This window comes from Typopeltis vanoorti, chromosome 9 (genome assembly GCF_054136105.1).
Source record: "Typopeltis vanoorti isolate ZY-2024b chromosome 9, IOZ_Tvanoo_1.0, whole genome shotgun sequence".
Taxonomy (NCBI): domain Eukaryota; kingdom Metazoa; phylum Arthropoda; class Arachnida; order Uropygi; family Thelyphonidae; genus Typopeltis; species Typopeltis vanoorti.
Window position 1 is genome coordinate 140,828,452 of NC_143557.1, and position 8,755 is coordinate 140,837,206.

Consider the following 8,755-nt stretch of genomic DNA (forward strand, 5'->3'; position numbering starts at 1 on the left):
TAATGTGATGCAGTTCAAGATAGATAAGTAGACTTTATAGTATTTGTTAACTATGAATGAAAGGATTTGGACCACGCTGTGAATCCAAAGAAGGAACATTAATAATATTATATAGAACTGAACCGTAGTGATCCTGAGAAAATTTCCGTATATTTACTGTCTCCTACTGTGATCAAATTATGTTATATGTTTGAGTAAAGAATTGCTATTAATGACAAGATTGTAAAAGATAAGGATGCTATTATATGTTTAAAGAGGTTATGATAAAATTCAGAGTAAATAATTGCTATAATGACAAGATTGTAAAAGATATGGATGCTATTTTGAGTGGTTTGATTGAAGCTGAATTAGAAAAGAATTATTGAGATTTTTATGCATAATTTAGGTGTTTTAATGTTGATAAGATTTATACTGAAAAAATTAACAATAGTCAGTCTGGGTATCCTTGTAATATTGGAATGTTTTAATGTTAACCTGACTGTCAGGAACTCTCTTAGATTGAGATTTAAGTTTTCATGTACTGTATGTATATAATTATAGTTTCTAATAAACCTTGCTTTTGAATACAATTAAGTCTATCTGTGATTTTGGAATCCGATGAACCACTTATAAAAGCTAACACAAACCTAGGTGGGAAATTAGAAGGAAGAGATTTTGGCCACATCTGCAAAGGCCAAGGTATCATTTAAATACTATCTAGAGATCGCCTCTTGATTGATATTATTATTTAATCTAAAAGCACTAAGTGGTGCAGCGAAAAAAAAAAAAATTTCTTAATGTTTTACGAGAGGTTGATCTCAGATACTCTGATACCCTGGTATTGGCTCAACCCTGGGGCAATTCCATTGTTATACAGGGGTACCACATGATACCTGAGAAAGAGTTGAACGAGAATTTGAATAAAAGACTAAAAGAGTAATTATATTAGAGATAGGGACACAACAATGCTCAATTTGACAATATTGGAGATTTAACAAATAAGTTATTAATTTGGAAGAAAACTTCATTGGAAGCTAGTAATAATGCAAAGTTAATCATGTAAAACTATTACAGTATCCTGTACAACCCTTGAGGATACATAATCAATTTCATTAGATCTACTGTGAATAATTTCCCGTCATCAAACATCTTTGGCTAATTTTTTTCTTTTTCTATTCTGTTTAAGTAATTAAGATTAGTTCTCTCACACATTTGTGAATGCTAACAATGTCAATTTTCTTTCTAATATTTTCATTTTTAATATAATTCAGTACTGATGCCATCTGTTGATTTCCCTAATTTTTCTTAGAATTATCTGGTATCACCATATAACTCCCAGATCAATCCAACCTTAGAATTACATTCACGTATGATTTGTATAGCAAAATCTCCCTAAAAATAACTAATACTATCTGGAATAGAGTACCCACTTAACAGTGACCTCTCTCAAAGAGACACACACCAATCATTTCCTTACAGGCATTCCATTTCTGCCTTTTCTAAGACAGTTAATCATGATCGTATTCTGCTTAACTGGCTATTATTGTTTCTTCTCTAAGCCTATAAAAATCTGGCAGCCAGATGCTTCAAGTATGAAGATGTTATGAAATCTGTTCTTGAAATTGTCAATTTCATATGCTTAAATGGGAAGGCCCACCAACAATTCAAAAATTTTATTGAAGAACCGGAGCTTGAAGATAAACCTAGTAATGTCTCTTTCTACTGCACTGAGAGAGAGTGGCTGATGACCAACAATGTCTTAAGTAGGTTTGTGGATCAGTTAGAGCCTATATTACTTTTCTTGAAGAAAAGTAAAGATTTCATCTTCAACTGGAAAATGATGAACGGATGCAAGATATAATGTGCCTTGCGGATATAATGAATCATCTATAAACTCTCAATTTGACACTCCAGGGGAAGGATGAAATTAATTCTGATCTTACTCAGACAATTTTCAAAGAGACTGTCAAGAAACTTCAGTTACTTTTCCCAATCTCAAAAGCAGAGTAAATACATTCCCAGATATTGAAATAAAAGACCAAAAACTGGAAGAATACAAAGTCAAATTACAAGGGCTGCTTGATAATTTTCTTGACAGGGTTGAGGACTTGCAGAAGCTGAAGCCCTGCTTTGCCTTTCTTGTAAATTCATTCATGGTTGATGTGATCAATGATGGTTGTCCAATTCTTGAAAAGCTCTGGTTACAGAATCATCTATTGTGGAAATGGAACTAATAGAATTACAGGAGGACCTGGGTCTAAAGATGATTCACACATCCCAGTCTATAAAACTGAAGTGAAAGAAACCAGTGTGCGACCCATTTCAATTTTCAGCACAATATACTGTCTATAAAACTGAAGTGAAAGAAACCAGTGTGCGACCCATTTCAATTTTCAGCACAATATACTGTTGTGAATCACTGTACTCAGTAATGAAGTTTGTGAAGTTGAAGCATTGTGTACAAATTGACACATGATTTAGCTAATTCGTACAGCCTTGACAACATATCAGCCAGATTTTAAACGACTTACAGCCAAGATGACGACTCACAAGATAGTAGTAAATCTACTATCTTGTGAGTCTTTTTTACTACTAGTAGTAAAAGCCCGATAATTGTAGCAGTGTGTTTGTATCATAAAAATATCTCTAATTTTATTGGTTTACATATTTTCCTCCATGTTTTAACCAGATATTTACTAAGACAAATAAATATAATTAAAAATATCTGTTTTTACTACTTTTATTTTTAGCACTCATTTAATGTCAATGAAATGCAAATTTGCATATTTTTCTTAAATGTTTCCTTAGTTCATTACTGCATTAAATAAGCCCAACATAGTTAAAACAATGATCAGTCAACAATTTGAAAACGTTTGGTATATATGTTACTGTGAAAGACCAAAATTAGAGAATGTCGACACATACCAAATACGTCGGTGAAAGACTGAATATTTGGTTATATTATTATACATTCGAACCATTGCCTGTATTTGTCGACAAGCACAGATAAGCTCAGGTGGGGGTCGAAACGACAAGCCGAGAAGACACAGCCAGAGAAAACCAACAAAAATGCCAAATCCTCTGCCGCGATTGAGCTCATGTGGCATCTATTTATTAGACTCTCGAACACTCTGCTGTTTGTCAGTCTTATGCAAGGTTTGCTGGTGTGTGCAATGTTTGCTTAATTTTTATTTTTTTTATCCGATACCCTAATTTATATTGAATGGCAACTGCAGTGAACTGTGATCTTTTTTTTGAAAAGTTACATGCATTAATTGCGAGTAAACGAGAAGACAATTGTTTTTATTTTTCTCAAGAAAAGTACTCTAAAATACTTTCTGAAGTGATTTCAGCTAAAACTAAGTGCAGTACACCTTTGGATTACAGACGATTAAAATGTTTTGACATTTTAAAAATTAATGAAGAGAAGTTAATTGTGCCATTAAAACCAGGAGAAACGAATATACAGTATTATGTTACCAATAATGAATTGTTCAGTATACTATCCAAAACTCACATCAGAATAGGCCATGGAGGAAGAACACATATGCTTAAAGAATTGCAAGTTAAATACAAAAATATTACATATGAAGTTGTAATGTTGTATTTAAATTTATGTAAACAATGTCAAATGAAACATAGTGCACCTAAAAAAGGTATTGTTGTGAAACCAATGGTCAGTTCAGAGTTTAACTCAAGATGTCAAGTCAATCTGATAGACATGCAGTCACACAGGGATGGCGATTACAAGTTCATAATGGTATATCAAGACCATTTAACGACCTTTTAACGCCAGTTACGACCTTTAAAAATTAAGACATCTGAAGAAGTAGCGTATCACCTTCTTCGAATATTTTAAACATTTGGTGCCCCAGCTATATTGCATTCAGATAATGGTAGGGAATTCAGTAATCGAGTCATATCCGAACTATGCGCTATGTGGAAAGATGTTAAGATAGTTCACGGAAAGTCTCGTCATTGTCAAACACAAGGCTCAGTTGAAAGGGCCAATCAGGATATACAGAATATGTTAACTGCATGGATGAACGGTAACGATACCAATAAATGGTCAGATGGTTTGCCCTTTGTTCAATTTGCCAAGAACACAACATACCACGAAGGAATATGCCAAAGTCCTTATGAAGCCCTGTTTGGCGTTAAACCAAAAAGAGGCATAGCATCGTCATCTTTGCCTGGCGAGCAAATCGCAAATATTGAAACCGAAGAACAGCTCGAAGAAATTGTTAATACTTTTGAAGAAAATGTGAGCAGTTACTATACCTAAAACCATATTCCAAAGGAAAATATTGAAGAGGAGCTGCAACCTACCACGTCTTCGTATCAAGCCCTGACTGAACAACACGAGTTTATTTCTATAAAAAGAGCGGCCGCGAAAGAGAATCTTCTACTGCAAGAAACGAAAATGTTACGAATCTCAAAAAGAAAATTTTCTCCTGCTCAAATTGGTAATACCATATGAATACAAGTCCCTGATGTCGACCGTTGTCGTACAGATGCCCGAAATGTTGGCGGTTGTTGTTGGAATAGAAGACTCCAACTTTTATAAATTAGCAAACAAAAATGGTACCCTCAAGCAGCTTTATACCCATAATCAGTTTGTAATTTGTAAAGAAAAGTTACTTTCCATAGATGAGATTTCTTCTCAAGAAATGTCGCTGAAAGAAGCAGCTGCAACTAATTCGAGAAGTGGAGGGCAAGGCTATACACACTGTAATTGCAAAAAGAAGTGTTCCACTAAATGCAGTTGTAAAAGCAAGGGACTCTTGTGCAATTCAAAGTGTCATAACAGCTTAAGTAGTTGTAATAAATAAGACTGTATAAAGTTAATCACATAATTTATGTGTAAGTTTATTATTGGTATTATTTTCTTTTCTGATTTAGAATGTACTGTTCATTTTAGGTTCAACAGTTTATTTACATGTGCTGTTACTTAAGCTTTCTCCTATTTTGACATATATCATATATTAAAAAGTTGCATTTTTGTCTTAACGTAATAAAAATATTTTTATTCAACATTCACCATCAGTGCATGCTGAATGTCGACATTTGCCGGTGTAAGTGAGAAATAATGATATTTAGCAAATATTTCGTACATACAGCAAGCGACTATATGAATGCTGACATTCACCGGATAATATCGACATTTGCCAGATATCGGTCTTTCACAGTAACATATATATATATATATACAGGTGTTCGGGATAAATTTGACATATTTATAATTAATTATATTTTTCCGTAAGTTACATGTATTAACACACACTTCTCTTCATTTAAAAGTTTGGACCCTTCTTCATTCATATACAAGATGTCAGAAAGGATGGATAGCTGGAACCCACCTGAATCATGGAAGAGAATAACTTGTATCATGATGATTCGTGCCCGCCATCAAAATAAGGATATTACGACTGCTGCCCAATGCTCCCTGAATACAGTAAAAACAATCAGGCATGAACTAGAGACTTGCAATGGTGACTACGAGGATGTAGCAAGAAGAAAGATCCCTAGCAGACGATCTGATTGCGTTCGTACAGCAGAATTCCTCGCAAATCTGCAGGAACAGGTGTTGAAGAACCCTGGCATTGGAATTCGGGCTTTGTCACGTGAAATGAATGTTGCAGCCTCTACTATGAAGCTTGCACTCAATGAAGACCTCCGCTACTACTCATACAAGCGCTGCAAAGGTCAGCTGCTTACAGAAAAGGCCCGTGAAAAACGTTTGATAAACGCGAAGAAACTTCTAAGCAGAGTGAAACATCCCGCGGAACCACAAACAATCTGGTTCTTTTCCGATGAGAAAAACTTTTGCCAGGATCAAAAACACAACACGCAGAATAACAGATGGCTTGCATACAGTACAAAGGACATTCCTCGTGTAATGCAGACTAAATTTCCCCAAACTGTGATGGTTTTCGGATGTGTATCCTCTGAAGGCAATGTGATGCCTCCGCATTTTTTCCAAGAGGGCCTCAGGTTGACTTCAGATGGCTACGTGGAGTTGCTAAACACTGTAGTCAAGCCCTGGATAACAAGGGTAGCCAATGGTAGGCCGTATGTATGGCAGCAGGATTCGGCCCCTTGCCACACCTCTGGGAAAAGTCAAAAATGGTTGTCTGAAAATTTCTACGACTTCACCAGTCCAAATGTTTGGCCTCCAAACTCCCCAGACCTTAACCCCATGGATTATTTTGTATGGGGCGCAGTTGAAAAAGACACCAATCACACTTCCAGTAATACAAAAGCCCAGTTAATGGATAAAATTAAAACAGTTTTTGCGGCCCTTCCCAGGGAGACTGTAGCATCAGCTTGTTCGAGGTTCCGAAGCAGGATTGAAGCTGTGATCGATGCTAATGGTGGTTATTTTGAGTAAATCTTGTTGATAGTATTGTAATTAACTCTGCCTGTAATGTTTTTTGTCAATTCATTAAATTTAATAGATACAAAGAAGATTTTCTTTTTCCTTACGAAACTGTCAAATTTATCCCGAACACCCTGTATATATATATATATATATATATATACACACACACATACACATATATGTACTTTGTGATTTTTGGAATTAATACGAATTAACAGTTTAAAAATTACTTACATGAATAAATATTATTACATACATGTACTTCTTAATATTTATATAAAATTTTTGTAACAAAATGTGCATGTAACAATAATAACAACGTGTGTAATATTTATTCATGTTGTGCAGCTCTCAAACATCTGAAGTCTATCATATGTGGCTCTTATGTTAAGCAAGTTTGGCCAACCCTTGTACAGAATAACTAAGTGGTTGTAATTAAAGTATATAAAACACAAATATTGGTTGGCATAATGCTGTAATGTTCTGTTATATTTCTAAAATAAAGAACGTGATTTTCACTTTCATAAATTTATTTATAGGTCATATGAGCCCATCCAAACTAAAATAGCGTTGTGTCCTGAATAAACTAAGAAATGTTTTAACATGAATTATTCAGGACACAACTTTATTTAAACATGGGCAGAGAATGTGGCATGTTGGCAATAGATTAGAAAGATAACTTTATGTATATAAATCAAAATTAAGAGCGAAGAATTGTATAAAAATGTTTGTAAGACCTAACCTGTAATGCATGCGGGTCAGATATAGAAATTAATTAAAGCTGTTAATTCTATTTAAGAACCCCATTTCATGTATTATAAAGTAGCAAAGCCTGTGAGCCAGAGTTCAAGGGACACCTTTAACCGTCCTGTGTTACGCATACCAAAAGGGGGGAAGGTAGTTATAGGAAAGAGAAACTAAAGTGCCTTCCAAGAAGAACACGTGTGCGTGCGATGTTATAGAGGGAGCTGGACGCCATGACGTAAATCGACGTGACTGCGTTGGCAGGTATCGCGATAGCCGAGAAACACCGAGAAGAGAACGAATACAAAAAGGGCAAGCAAACCTCACTCGAAGCTTTTTTTTGGTTCCTATTTCCTGACCTATCTCAGACGTAGGGTCCAGTCCGCTCCGATGGAGAAGTTCCTGGCTGGCTGTGGAAGGCATTGGTTCATCTGTCGCAGCGTTTGAGAAAGGCCTAGCTACCTCCTAAGACCAGGATAGCTGTGCAATGTCGTGTGACGGAGGAACCAAGCAGATGCCGTCCGGTCTAGCTATGCTCCCGAGTCATATCCCCTTTCCCGCCGAGGATCTGACTGTATAGGTGATCAGACGGAAGGCAAAGTGAAGAAGCCTTGATGACCAGACAAGGCAAGAAGAAAGACATAGCATCAATACAGAGACAGTAAAGTAGACTTTAGTATTGTGATTTCCAGTTAAGAAAGTGTGTGTTTCCCTAAGAAATTTTGTGAAGTGGACTAATTTTATGGAACTTTAAGAACTATCTGCCTAACAAGGCCATGTTTATTCTGCAGGAATTAATAGTAAATATGTAGAATGATATAACCGATGACCATGTGAATGTAAGAGGTGTATTAGATATTAATGAGCTAATGTTAAGATACTTATAATGGTGGTCTATACAAGTTTATTTATATGTTTTGTACATTAGTATTGAACCAAGGATCTTACTTGAGAATAATTCAGATTAATTAGTAATAATGCTTACTTGTATGATTTCTCTATTTCATTAAACATGTTTCTTAGTACCTGCCTGGCCTGTTGTTAATATATGAATTCAAACAGCCACTCATAAAAACATCGACGAACTTGGCGGGAAGAACCCACGTCTATGATTAAACAAAGCGAGCCACGACTGCATGCAAGAATTTAGAGTAAGTACTGAACATAAGTTTTATTGTAGTTTAATCATTGTGTACAATTCTGAGAGAGCCATCCTGGGTAAGAGTCACATCTATCCTCGGTATTGGCTGGCGCAGTTATAATATAAAATTTGACAATGCTCATCGGGTGGACTCTTTCAGAATGATGTGTAAATGGTCACGTCCCACACAAGGACAAAGCCCTAAACACTAAGTAACCTACACGTGATTAAACTATAGAGAGGCCAATAGGACTGCTTATTAAAAAAGGGGAGATTTAAATAAAGAACGGAATAAGTGTAGTATGTCTTAAAATTAAAGATTACATAAGGGAATAAGAGATAAGTTTAACAGGGAAGTAATAAGAATAAACAGCATATAAGAACAAATAAACGAAAAAGCAACATAACAATAGTAATAAACAATAACATAAATGAACAAGTCGACAATTTTAATTATTAGGGTTATAGATTAGGTTGCAATGAAGATTTAAACATTCTAACAAAAATTA

The 8,755-nt window shown here is 35.2% G+C and overlaps 1 pseudogene; it reads left to right on the forward strand.

Annotated features, from left to right (window-relative positions):
• The first annotated feature begins 3,916 nt into the window (after positions 1–3,916).
• On the forward strand, positions 3,917–4,264 carry LOC150103633 (KRAB domain-containing protein 2 pseudogene; annotated as a pseudogene).
• The last annotated feature ends 4,491 nt before the right edge of the window (positions 4,265–8,755 follow it).